This window comes from Oryzias latipes, chromosome 12 (genome assembly GCF_053564925.1).
Source record: "Oryzias latipes strain Hd-rR chromosome 12, Olatipes_Hd-rR_3.1".
NCBI lineage: Eukaryota > Metazoa > Chordata > Actinopteri > Beloniformes > Adrianichthyidae > Oryzias > Oryzias latipes.
The window spans coordinates 20317162-20332011 of record NC_136248.1 but is presented as its reverse complement, the minus strand read 5'-3'; the positions used below and the strand labels follow the sequence as shown (position 1 = coordinate 20332011).

General features: G+C 36.6%; 1 long non-coding RNA gene across 1 annotated transcript; it reads right to left on the bottom strand.

Moving 5' to 3' along the window:
- Window positions 1–4924: 4924 nt before the first annotated feature.
- Window positions 4925–14399, bottom strand: LOC144996303 (uncharacterized). Its single transcript, XR_013659302.1, has 2 exons — window positions 14162–14399; window positions 4925–13543 (listed from the first exon to the last, which is right to left on the bottom strand). It is a non-coding gene; the product is annotated as an uncharacterized LOC144996303 (long non-coding RNA).
- Window positions 14400–14850: the final 451 nt, after the last annotated feature.

Sequence of the window (14850 nt, the reverse complement as noted above, 5' to 3'; positions counted from 1 at the left end):
CATTTGCTGTCTGACCATTTAAAAAAAGATGCAATCGAAGCCCACAGCAGGAGATTATTTTTAAGGTAAATCCAATAATGTCATTTTAAAACCTAATGGAAAATATCTGAAAAAATCTTAAAAGATTCCAGTAGACTTGGGTCAGAATAGTATTTAAGATTTCAGCACCCTGTGAAAAAAATAGTTGTTTTTAAGGCTTAGCTTGAGAGTGTGAAGAGTAGGAACATCCAGTAAAACAACCTAAAAAAAAATCTGCCGAGAGGTGTAAATCATAGTTTTTTTTAACAACCATATATTTTAATTTGAGGCTTTGCTGTATCAACAAGCCTGACAGCTTTCTTTGTGAAAATGAAAAACTGTGGCTCCAACTATGTCAAAGTGGGATCAACTTTTGCTGTTGCCTTCATTGGAGCCAATAAAAACAACTCTTGTATACTAAGTAACTGTTCACACTATCAGGACAGTTTTATTTTGAAGGCTACAAATAAACCATCTATCCATTTTCATAGTCCCTTTCAGAGTCAAAGGGCTTCTGGAGCCTATCCCAGCTACTGTTGGGTGAAGGTGGGGTATACTCTGAACAGATTGCCAATCTGTTATAGGGCCACGCACTCACACACTTTCACACTCACACACTTTCACACCCAGGGTCAATTTAGAGACAATTGACCTATTTAGGAAACTCATGCATACATGGGGAGAACATGGAGCCCACAAATATACCAGCAGATGGAAAATTTTCAATAAGGGGGGAAATATCACTTTTCTTTAATTATTAAGGAACAGCGGATGACAGAAGGTGTTTGAGCATGAAATGAGGGGTCTGTCCAGCATGTTTCAGTGAAACCAACAGGGAATGTTTGAAGCAGGACAGGATTTTGAGAAAAGTTTAGACTAAACAATTAAAATAAAGTCGAAAGAGAATCAGTATGATTTAATCCGTAGGTTGGTCAATACTGTGGACAGGATGATGATCTTCAGGTTGTGAAGGACGACATAAAGTGCCTTTTTCTAATGAACGGTAAATGTTTTTCACATTTTTTTTATTGTAAACATGTAATGGTTCGAGAGGATGTCTTCTCAAATGGCTTGGGTTCTTTTATGTGCTGCAGACAGGGAGAATATTGGAGAGAATAAAAGGTGGGTTGTGGCTTTTGGCAGAGTTCGCATTTGACCTTCTAGGGCACATACAATCGTTTAGTGGAAAACTGCGTCACTGGAGCTTCAGGAGAAGCCTAGTGGACTTCCAAACCAGAAAAAAAAAGTACTTCAGTAAGGGATTGGGCAGCTCGAGGACGCCATGAATGACACAGACTGAAGAGTAAAAGCCACTGAAGAGTCAATTGTCGTGGTAGGCCTGTCTAATGGCCATCACAGCTGGAGGAAGTGGACTCTTAATTGACTCCAACGTTTTCCACAGATGGCCTATTAGACCGTGGCCATTCACCTGTTATATGGCTTGCCAAGTGCTCTTTCGCAGCCAAATAGCCTGCAGACTGGACAATTTAAAACAGGGTCTGCCTTGACATAGCATTAGTGTGAACACGGTCGATTGCATTTTATGCCACTCAGGGCAGCAAACAAAACAGCAAGGTTGTTCAAAAAAGCTCTGAAATCTGAATGTGGATAAACTGCATCATCTAGTGTAATATTTAGACAATCCAAGCTGAATAGATTAACTCTGTTCATAATGCAACACGGTAGAGGGGAAGAGCTAAATCCATGGTTTTTATAAACAACCTTGGCAGAGACTTGAGCAGTTCTATTAGAGCGTGGCTTATTTTTATTACATGACTGATTTGAATCATTGTGCATAATCATGAAGGTACATTTTTGTCAATGTAGGCTATAACAGTTGATGGTGTGTCACTAAATTGTGGGGTGATGAGAAATCTCCATCTTATCCTATGAAAAGCCAATGATTTCAGGCACGAATTTAGAACATTTCTGCAGAATCTCTACTTCAACATCAACTATACAATGTATAAAAAAACAAAACAAATAACAACAGGTTTAGAGTTCTGTCTGCTCAAACACAGAAAGACTGAAGGGCAGTGGTCAGACAGGAAGCAAAGCAGACACTTGCCGATTTGTTTTGTGGAGAAATGCAAATCCAGAAGGTCAGGCGTCCACCAATCAGAGTTGCAGAGTGGTCAGACACAAACCATTCATCATTCATGGTGTCGACCTGCAGTGAGCTCGACCTTCAGTGAGATGACAGAAACATGAAACACAAGTTTTATTTCCAGAGATTTTGGTGCACAGTTTTGGTGGTGCACTTTGGGTTGTTTACTGGTTGGTGCTTCCTGCAAGCAACCAGAGAAAATACACTTTATTAAATAAGATTTTGTCAGGAGCCAGCAGTATAAATTTAAACATGACAAAACCAAGGGACCCACAAAGGGTGTCAAAGCAGATGACCTGTCAATAACAAAACTTTATAGGCTAAAGGCAATTAACAGAAGTTAAAACAGTTATGGATAATTATTAACATGAACCTGCCTGACACGGCTCAAAACAAAACATCCCTGAAAAACCAAACTATACTGCAGATTTGAAAGAGAGAAGCCAACAATAAATAGGTTGTGTCCTAATTCCTTCACTCCTTAGTGCACCATGCAGTATGTTTGCTATGGTTGTTTGAATCCATAATTCTAAATCCAGTGCCCTAGAGGATTTGGTGAAAAACCAGTGTGCATGGACAATATAGACCATAATCCATTGCTTTTGAACAATTTTTTATGTGAAAAAAAGGCATTTATTTTTTTTTATAAACCATCCAAGTTTTCATCATCAGAACAGCGTGGATTCATAAATAATCTTCATAAAAAGTTTATATTTCTTAAGTTTAAATCTGTGACGTCATATTTCCATGATAAAAAAAGGGGGAAAAATAAAGTAGTGATCTAGTGTCTGAATTGCTTTAAAAATCCATGGCACTGTATAACCCTGCACGAGTTTTGTAGTTGTTAGGGAGCAAGGAGGAAATTTGGACATAGTAAAAGTCTAAACTGCATATTCATAGGGAAAAGGACTCTTTTCCCTATATTTGTCATGACAGAAATATATTTTAAAATTTGTTTAAAAGGAAAAAAAAACAAAAACTGAATGAAAAAAAATGTGAATGAATAAATGCACAACAGCATTTCATTAAAAGCTTCCATTTCCTCAGTTCGACAGGCAAAACTGCCACCAGCATGACTGCAAGTCTCTTTATTCTTTAAAAACTTCTTTAACTACTTTTTCTCTACAACAGAGGGGATTTTGAATTTTTCTCTGTATTTTTAATGGATTTGAGAACAAAAGAAAAAAGGAAACAAAGGTAACAAAAAGATAGCCCTTACTAGCTTACAAACGTGTATAAAAAGTCCTAATAAATAAAATACCACTTTGCTCCTGAGTAAAGTCAAATTTTTGATATTGCTCTATTTAAGTTGTACTTTTTTTCACAACGAATTAACTATAAATATGAAAATAAATAAATTAACACATTGTTTTTTTAGAAAAAAAAACATGTCCAGGAGTTAAGGATATTTGACATTTGAAGATTTAACTCCAGTAAATCTACCTACCTGGATAATACATGAATGTCAGATCTTTATTCTTTACCAAGAAAACTTGCACAAAAGCTTCTTAATTCTATGGCTAAGATGTGCAGACATCATATATTTATAATATACCGGTATGTGCATTTTTTGTCTTGTTAGAAGAAAATTACTGTAAAAATAAAGAGATAAATATGTTTATTATGTCAAAAGAAAAGGGTTTGACTAAAATGAAACAGTCTAAAACCTCGGACTGAGCGCCACACACACACAACTTTAATAGCATCATCAATTTAATGGTGTATCCATTGAGATGCACACAAATAACCAACCTTTATTCCAACCCACATAATAGGGAATCACAATAAAAACATTCAAAAGCTGGATGTCGCTGCCTCACTCAACCAGAAATAATTTTTAAAATAATTCTCTCAAAGTAGGAAAATGGATGCATTTTAAGCTTTGCCAAAACAGCATGTTATTAAGTTATTTCACAAAATACTCTTAGCATACTTTTTTGCAATTGAAGCGTCCTTGTAAATGTGTATTTTGAAAGATTTGACTAGTTTGTTTGCCAGCACTGACAAAGAGGAGGGGGAATGAAGTGGCAGTGCTGTGTCGCACGTCTCCACTCTGTGACATAACTCTGGCAGAGCGGAGCTGCTTTGACATGCCCACGCTGTCTAAAGTGGAGGCAGCTGTGGGCTGCAGCTTAACACCGCTTTGTAGATTGTTAGAATGCAGCTAAACATCCAAGGGTTAAAGCTGGAGGTAAAGAGAGACCCTTCTTGAATTACTTTCTGTCTGTCATGGGAGCCTTTAGCCAGTGGTCATTGGGGAGGAGGGACTGGTGGTTCTACCAACGTGGTAGGTCCTGCATCAGCATGACCCCTGATATGCCTGCAAGGTCAAGGAGGGTTCAGACTTCACTAGACTTGTGGGTGGTACAGCTCAGCCAGCCTACCATCCAGAAAGGTCGCCAAATAACTCAAATCCCTACAAAGTTATTTTTTGTATGCTAAATATTAGTTAGTAGAACTTCATCAGCTCCTTCTAGAACTACTTTTATGACCTAAAATATGTCAGTTTGTTGCAGTCCTCTGGAAATTGTGTTCATCATCACCACTCATATAATGTTGTTGCTATCCTATTTAAGATCTGGTCTATAAGTTCCTTCTCCTTAAAAAGTGCATACAAATACATATAGGCTAAAGCACATTGAACAAAGCAACACTTTTTAGAACTCTAAAAACTATAAAAATAACAAACCTCTGCAGTTGATTGATTGTGACAACTAACAAAATTTTTGAAGCCGTTTCCATTTATTCTTCAATGTTATGTACCTGTTTCATCTTTTTCAGGTCTCTGGAGAGCTGCAGTCCAGTTTCAATTCAATTCAATTTTATTTATATAGCTCAAATTCACAACAACAGTCATCTCGATGGGCTTTGTATAGGTAATTGTAAAAGTTAAACATAAAATCAAAAGGATCATGAATACCTAGAATTCAATAGGAAAATACTAAATTGAACTAACAAACTGACTACCGGTAAAAAAACGAGGAAACCTCAGGGGTGCCCACATGAAGGAGGAATCCTCCCCCAGGACGGACAGGCGATTAACCAGAACTCATAGAGAACAACTAACTAATCTAACTCTACAACTACATATTTAAAGTCCAGCAGACGAGCTACATCCAGCCGGAGTTGGGGGGACAGTCGGGGGCGCGAGCCGAGCCAGAGACAGGATCCACAGCCAGGTGTAGGAGCAGGAGCAGAGACGAGGTACACGGCCAGGTACAGAGCAGAGACGAGCCAGAGGCAGGATCCAAAGCCAGGTGTAGGAGCAGTAGTAGAGGTGAGCCAGAGATGAGGTACACGGTCAGGGACAGGAGCACGGATGAGCCAACTGGAATCTGGAAGCACTCCCACTCCCCAGGAGGGGAGTGGGAAAGGGGTACATACAGTACATGAATCGCACTGCACCAAACAGAGGCACGGAGAACCAAATGATGAATAATAATCAAGAATAGAGAAGAGAGTGAGGGTAGAAGTAGATGAGAAAAGAGGACAGAACCCCAGTGCACCATAGTTACCCCAGCTTCAACTTCTAGCAGCCTACTAACAACTAATTGTTATTGTTATTAAGTTTAATTTAAACACATTAAGATTAAGTTAAGTAATCTCAGAATACTAGCTAGTCTAGTATAGTCTAGCTCGTACATGAGCTGGGAGTTTATTCCATAAAACAGGGGCTTGTTGGCCAAACGCTCTACCTCCAACTGTACTTTTACTAGGAACCACAAGCAGTCCTGCATTTTGAGAGCAAAGTGTTCTGTTTGGGTGGTAAGGGAATATGAGGTCTTTGATATAGGATGGGGCCATACCATGTTAGGCCTTTTAGGTAAGCAGGAGGATCTTGAACTTGATTCTAGAATCAACTGGGAGCCAGTGAAGTGAAACTAACACAGGAGTGATGTGATCTCTTCTGCTAGTTCCTGCTAACAATCTAGCTGCTGCGTTCTGAACAAGCTGGAGACTTCTTAAGGAACTCTTAGGACACACTGCTAACAAAGAGTCATAGTAATCCAGTCTAAACGCATGGATGAGTTTTTCAGCATCACTCTTAGAAAGTACAGTATATTTCTGATCTTAGCAATATTCCGCAGGTGAAAAAAGGCAGGTCTACACGCCTGAGATGTGTGAGCTTTAAATGACAAATCCTGGTCAAATAAAACCCCAAGGTTTCTAACTGTGGAATTGGGGGCTATACCTATGCCATCCAGGGAGACTATCTGATCAGACAGAGCATCTCTGAGGATTTTAGGACAAAGTATAATGACCTCTGTTTTTTCTGGGTCCAAGAGGAGGTAGTTAATTGTCATCCAGGTCTTGATGTCTCTGATGTAGGCATTCAGTTTCTCTATATTGTCATTCTGGTCAGGTTTCATGGATAACTACAACTGCGTATCGTCGGCATAACAATGAAAATTAATGCTGTGTTTCCTGATTATGTTTCCTAGGGGTAGCATATAAAGCATAAACAATATGGGTCCTAAAACTGAGCCCTGTGGGACTCCGTAGTTAACTCGAGTGCACTGAAACACACAGGAGGTTTGTCATCAGTGTGTGGAAGCACACAGGAAAACTCAACGTTCAGGTTCACATACATGACTAACTGTCACATCTGCATGTTTTGGGTCACCCAGGACCTTACTTCTTGAAAGAAATGGAGTGTTCATTCATGGAGTCTAATTTTTAAAGGACAAATTCTAAATATTTGTGACCAGCTTTGGTCAAATTAACCCAGAGATACAAAACAACCGCTCGCCTTTCAACTATCCTTTTCTGGTCTGCTCATTGCAGATGGATAATCGGAGTGCATTGAGCTTTTTTCTACTATAATTAAACTCAACTCTTAAGGCATGAATGGATCCAGCCATGAATTGATACAGTTTAAGGGCACAAGCTGTATGGCTTGCTGATTTTGGTGTTAAATTAATTTTATCCTAAAGACAAAAACAACAGAATAGGTATAAACTGACCTTTTCTCTTACGGTATATACCGGTAAGTAACAGATTTCATTTCAGTAGCAACATGATGACACAACAACTGTTCTATGGCAATTTTCTAAAAGCAAAAGCAAGCTTTTTACCCCTGAGGCTTGTTTTGAATTTGATAAATCAGGGCTAAGCCCTGCCCAACAGTTTACAGGGTTTACACAAGTACATTTTGTGCACATTTACATTTTGAAACAGGGATGTTTTTTTTAATATGCATAGAAATGCTTCGTTGTTAGTCCTGGGATAGGAAACATCTTCCTTTAAAAAAAAAAAAAAAAACACAAATCTGTCCCGCTTTTTTTGATGGGAGTATCACCACAAAACTGTAACTTAGTGACCAACAGATTGCATTGAAGGGGTTTCGGTTTTCAGACATACGCAAAAAATGTTTTAGGCAAAAAGAAGAGACATGTTAGTAACTTCAAATCTGAGAACAAGAGAAAGACTGAACAACTTAAAATCCCTTCGATATCTGCTATGAAGCACCCTATTATTTTCAGTATCTTCCTCACATATAGAAAAAAATTTGGATGGAAACTGTACTACGGTAATCTTACACTTATTAAAATGATGGTTTAATTCTTAGTCAGATGAGCTTCTTACACTTTACGGACAAAGTAAATTTTCTCTGAGGAAACATATGTAACAAATCTTGAATGTTGCGCATTTTTACCAGTTCTACTGCAGGAAATATGTATTGTCTGGAATCTTTTTCATCTCATATTGTTGGCTTTGCTTGTTACAATGTGTATGCTACATTTTCTAGAAAATATGTTTAATCTTAGTATAATGCTAACTGTTAAACAATCCCTATGTCATATGAACTTTATTAGAAATTATACAAATATACTTAGTAGTGCTTTTGAAATGTATATTTAGTTTCTGTGAGTAGATCTATCTAAATCTTTCCAGCTGTGCGTACAGTTAGACTTTAGGGTTATAGGTTTAGAGTTATCCTTAGATTGAGATAACTCGTTTTTCAAACGCTCTCCTGCAGTAGATCATCACTGGAGAAGTAAATCCTTAATCATCTCTTTGACCTTTTGGAGGAAAAACAGCTCTTGTTGCAACCTAGACACGATGCAGGGAATGACTGATTTTGGGTCTTTGTTAAAGTGACAAAATGTTTCAGAGCAGACCTCTTTTCACCTCTAACCTGGTCATTTGGGGAAAATTGCTTTTGCTTGAAGCCTCCCAGTTGTGCACTTTGGGGATAAAGGTATTACACATTTCAGGCCTAAGGACAACTCCACTTAACACCTAATAACCTGAGTAAATTGAGGGACATAAAAGCTTTGCAGACTCCAAAACAACAATCTTTAATTCCTCTGAGTTAGACACCGAAATGGCTTTGAGAAAATCATTGGTCGCTTCTTTCTAATGTGAATCTTTGCTAAACGTGAATTCTTTTAATGACCGAAAATCTAAAGTTTGCAGTTTTTTCGGATAAAGCAAATACATGTAGATTTTTTTTTAACTGAATTAAATTTGAAACAGCTAGGTAATAGTGACATATCAGGAGTTTCAAATGACAAAAGAAAATACAAAAAAAGAAAATGGAATCCTGGAAATGTTTCATTCATAGAGTGAAATATCAGTAACTCGTTCAAATTAGTTGGCAAAGAGGAAATAAAAAAAAAACAATTGTAAAAAAAACTCACATGGACAGGAGATTTGACATCTAAACATCTAACAACCATTTAATGTCATTTTAGTGTTGTTGCAATTCATTCAACAGTACAGCATTTCTGAACCCAAAGGGGACCAACCTCTAAAGCAAACTGATCTTTAATACAATTCAAAACTCTCTCTTTAAAGTAAAGATAGATGGTGGAATGATAAAACTTCTAATGTTATAACTGAACCTTACATGCTTCTTTTTGTTTTTATTACTAAACTATAGAAAATGTCTGATTGTATTTTAATAAACCACTTTAAAGGGAATTCTTAGCAGGTTCCCATTTACTGACCTTGATTCTAAATCTCAATCGATCCTCTGACATCTGACAAACCCAAAGAATACAGATAGACAGAACTACAGCAATCTCAGTATTTAGTGAGATTATCTGATTGAGGTTTTCCCTTATCCTTCAATCAGACTGTTGTTCTTTTTTTCCAGAATTCTAATCTGCTCTGCAGATGGAACAATACCCAAAGGGTTCTTTTTCTTAATCTGGAGCTGCAGAGATGACAAATCAAAATGCACTTCTGTTAAAATTATGAATGAAATGATTGTTTTTATTGAATTTTACTAAGCAGGAAATAGGTTTTTGCAGGAAATTGTGCATGCAAACCCTATATGTTTGTTTTCTTAATCAACATCTTTTAGCAGCTGGCTTGAAAAAGTTGAAACGCCATCGGGGTTAAGTGTAATACTTTAGCATGGATGACCACTTGACACATTCTCCAAAATCTACATGCTCATAACTTAATTTGAAAACTGATTTTCTCATCCAGGATATTTTAAAGGCCAGCTCCCACTCTACTCATAATTAAAATTATTCTGAGCAAGAAGCACACAAATTAAGCACACTTTATACTTTTTTTCTTTGATACAAAGACTTTTTTGATGACTCTTAAAACCAAAAAGCCATCGGACACTTCAGTCCCCCCCACTCGGCATCCAGATGAGGCCTATCAACGCCTCCGAGATGTAAAACACAGCCTCTTGAGGCTCATTGTTTCATTAATCATTTGACCCAGTTATAAAAAAGAGCCCCTGCTCGGCAGCAATGATTGGTTGATGCATGTTTGAAGCTGTTGTCAAAAAAAAGAAAAGAAAAACAAAACCAGCAACAACAGCACACCTGTGACTGAATAACTATGAATTTCAATGTTTCGTACCCTGATGGAGAACTGCTACTAACACTGGTAATTATGCACTCTGGCTCTGTTGCCTGGCAACTGCAGTGTTTTCTCTAACAACAGCCCTTTTTGATTGTATGTTTTGTACACTTTTTAATGATAATTTGTTAAAATACAACGGGAAAGCAGCTCCTTTTACCTTACTGTTTTCAGAAAGTAGTTTTTCAGAAAGTACATTGCATGATTTTTAATAGGCAACATTTCTTAATTTATTACAGGATACCCAAATACCTAATATTTTGATTAAGGTATTAATGTTTTAAAATGTGTGTGAACAAAAACCTAAATAAATGGGAAAGCTTGCACACAAAAAAAAAAAAAAAAACAAGAATTGTAATCTATCCCTAAGATTATATTTGCAAGCTATGGACAGCACTGTAAACACTTCACTTTTTTGCAGTGCAATGTCTCAAATGCCCACAAGGGAGAGTTCTAAGTCAAGACATGTCATGCATTTGTTTGTAGACAAATCAAGGCTGGTCCAAAACAAGGAATTCATTCCAGAAATGTCCTTGGTTTGAAGAAAAACTATCCCAATCCCCTGGATTACAACAATCCACTGAGGCCATTATAGGGAGAAAGAGCATCCTCTGGCTCTTGGAGGAGAAAAAGAAAACACATTGTGGGACAAACTCAAGAGCAGGGTGAGTCTTTAACAACAAACAGTCATATACGGTGCCATTTAATGTCACATTGAATATTTTTATAAAATATGTAATGCTGGTTTCCTTTAATCCCATGAGATCATGAAAGCACAATAATTGTTCCACATGTTCATTGTTGGATGGGAGTAAAATACAGTCTGCTTTTATCTTTGATTATTGTCAAACTGAAATTGATTGACATGTGTTCTTTTAAAACAAATTTAAAAAAAATTAAAATTCTCATTGTTGTATATTTGTTCCCAAACTAAAAAGATGAAAAAAGTCAAGTGCTGCATAAAATATGAAAGGTTTGCCAGAGGCCTTTACTGTGCAATCTTCTGGAGAGTGGGTTTTTGCTCGGCTACTCAAGTAACGGTGTAGAAATTGCTCCAAATCAAAGCCAGAACTGCAAAGGCCTGCAGTCATTAAACAGACAGCGAGTGAGGAACACATAATAATGATCCATTAGCCTTCATTTCTTGCATATTGTCATGATCTGGCTCTTTTGGTGGGGATAAATCAGCTTACTGTGAGTAAAACACACCCCTCCTATACTGCTTTTTATAGTTGCCTTTTGTTGTTCACATGCATGACTCACAATTGCATGTAAATCAACACTATTATGTGGGGAAATTTGATAAAACATTGTTGGACTGAATGTTGAGCCTTTTTGTCATCTGGTTCAACTGATGTGCCATGAAGGGATGCAGAGCTGCTTCCGTGAGCTCCCAAAAAAAGTGATTATCATAACAACAACAAAAACAACAGATACTGCCTTTTTGAAACAAAGGCTTTGTGTGTCAGAAATGGTAAAGCATGGAGGCAGAGGTGATCCTCACCTGGCTGCTGCAGCGTTTTCTCTCTTTCTCAGTTTGTCTCGTCTTTCGCCTTCTCTGGTTCCAATTTAGCTGGCCTAATCATAAAAGCATCAACGAGCTGCTGTTGCAGAGTAAACCACGAGGTGAAATGCGCTCCTAAAAATTCCATTTTCACTCAAGTGGACCAACACAACAAGGAACATGCAGTCGACGCAGGCAGACTTCTCAGCTGCCAGATCAAATGCATGAGAGGTTCATTATCAGAGACCGACAACAAACAGCTCTGCTTATGTGGGTTTTGTTGCGGTTGACCCAGCCAGCACGCAAGGTGAGCTGCACTTTGACATAATGTGGATCCACTTTGGGTCAACACATACCAGCTTATTCTTTGAAGTTTCATCCTCACGCACAGATTCATTTTGTCCACTTTACAGTGTCTTTAGGAAGAAGGTGGCATTTGAAGGCTTTGAGCTTTTTTCCTCTGTGCTGTTTCACTGGCAGCCCCTCATATAACTGAGTCATCTGTCTTTATTTCCATGCAGCACATGTTTCCCCATGTCAGCAGGCCTCCTGACAAAGCAAGATGGAGAACCCCGTCTTTTTTAAAGTGTTAGTCGTGAGATCCTTCCTTTCCATCCTTTCTTCCTTCTCCAACCTTCTTGGTCTATCGATAATGAAGAAACATATCAATGCTTGGTTCTGCACCTACACCAGAGGAGCATGACGGAACAAAAGGCAGGTGGTTATTGTATTTTTGATGACCAATTAACCCTGATACGTGGACTGGGATGTGGAATCCCACTGAAAGCTCGATAAAAGACCCTAATGGAAAGTGATTAATAGCCGATGGGATAAATGACTGCTGCGATTCTGGTGTTATCACTGATGGTTGAACAGCCTGTGATGTAGAAACACAGTCTTCCTATAGTCTTCACACATTAATAGAACACATTAATTAGATGTGGAAAAACAGCAGTTTTTTATTTTCAAAGAAAAGAAAAAAAGGAAAAAATTTAAACAAATTAACTTTAAAGCATGCTTAGGAAATGTTTCAAGAATGTAATATTGATATGTCTAATGTTCATTTATTTATAATTAAAGATTAATTTCTACTTTTTATTTAACAAAATAAATGTCCTCATAAACTATGAATTGCTAAAAACAACTAACATTTTAGCTATTATTTTGGCTTCGAATCCACATTAACGCCAATAAAAATAACTCATTCATTTACTTATGGGTCATATGATGTTTGTGACCCCTTTAAATGTAAGTAAAAATATTTAAGCTTAAATAAACTGTCTGACGATACACTCTAAAATAGGTAAAAAAAAAAAAAAAAAACCAAGGGGGGTTGTTTTAACCTAACGCTGAGGTTAAAAAGGGGATAGTTTTTTTTCTGCGTTATTTTAATTCAGGAAAAGAAACTACGAAAACACTAATTAAAAAGCAAACAAACAAACGTAAATTTGGTTAAAATTACACTATTATAAAAAAAATCAAGATGAATAACCCAATATATGGGTTTAAGTGTTTTTAAGAGTGTATTTAGAAAATAATAATTTCAAATACCAAAAATTTTGAAGCTTTGCGCACCTTTCAAAGAAACAAAATAAGCCTGTTTTTAAAAAAATAATTTCTTTCATTTTTTTTATTTATTATTTTATTTGCCATCAATAAAAAACAGAAAAAAAGAAAGCCCCTTTGGTTCTTGCGCGATGTTTGAAGCGCTAATTGGGCTTGACATGTTTTCAAACTTCCCCCCCAGGAGCGAGCTGAAGAAAGTGTTTCAAAGAAAAACCTCCTCAGATGGTTCCATGTAATATTTCCTCCTCTTGCGCCGTAAATGGATCAGGGTGGACAAAAATTGCAGGGGTCATTTGAGGAGGAGATTTGAGAAGAAAAGAAAAAAAAACGTTGGGTTTTCTTTGGGAATTCTTTGAACCGAGCGGATGGATGTTATTGTATCAATTTTTCTGGATAATCCCAATTAAGTATTCTTCCCCCCGAAGCACATTTAGTGCTAAAACGCTTTTGACTGTTGGACATCAAAGTGGTCTATTTCAGTTTTGTTAAGCGTCTGATTGCTTGATTCAGACACAGTTAAACTGTTAAAAAGAAGAGAAAAAAGAATAATTAGACATCAACTCACAGCCTTCAGCCTTCTTGAATATATATATATATATATATATATATATATATATATATATATATATATATATATATATATATATATATATATATATATATATATATATATATAAATATATATATATATATATATATATATATATATATATATATATATATATATATATATATATATATATATATACATACATACATACATACATATATATATATATATATATATATATATATATATATATATATATATATATATATATATATATATATATATTTTATTTTTTTCAAACACATAAGTTAACTGAGCCTCAATTATAAACAAACTGTCTTAAAGTAAATAAATAGAGATGACGTTGGGAATGAAAAGGCACTGAAACTCTTACTACCACTGCATGGCGCTCAGGGACTGCGCGTCTGAAAAGTTTCAGTCACAACAATAACAATAATAATAATTTTAATAATAATAATAATTATTTTTTTTCCTTTAATCTTGTTCTTAACTTAACATTAGGAATTGTGTGTGGCTGAACATTTAAGTATTAAATTTAGGTTAAAAACGACAAAAATTAAATTTTTACCTTTTGGAATTTGTGTGTCAGAAATCAGTCTCTCTCCAGCGGCGTTTATTAAATAGCCCACATTTAAAGTTTCAGAAATTTTAAAGACGTAAAAGCAAGAGCTGCTAACAGTATCACCGAATTAATAAAAATCTGTATTTACAATAAATAATTAGTCACAAAAAGTAGATTTACGCGCATGTTGTGCGCCTTTGCTTTTGGTTGCTGACGCTTGCTGATGCGTGCGCTCCGCTGAGGCTCAGCGCGCACTGTGCGCCGGCTGTTACCTGCAGAAGCTTCAGCCTGCACACAGCCCGACGGTAAACACTCCCAAACACACACACAGACAGACACACACCGACACACAGGCATAGCTGTGCGCGCCATTATAACGCCAAACATCAACGTGCGACTGCATTTTTCTGTACAAGAAACTCTTATCTCAAACTGTCGTGTGTCTCATAGCTTTGTGAAGCCGCTGTCAGCTTCATCCTCACTGTCCGGCAGGTCATGCGATTTAAATGCATCAAGTTTTTTTGCAGCAATCACGCCACTTAAACTCAAATTAAAAGTAGATACATGCATATTTATATTATTTCAAAAACATTCCTCCTAAAGGTATTCATCACAAAACTATTTAGCTGAATTCTGTTTACGGTGCACTTTATTTTAAAAACAAAGTAGTTCCCCTATTGTTCTGTCTTGCAAAA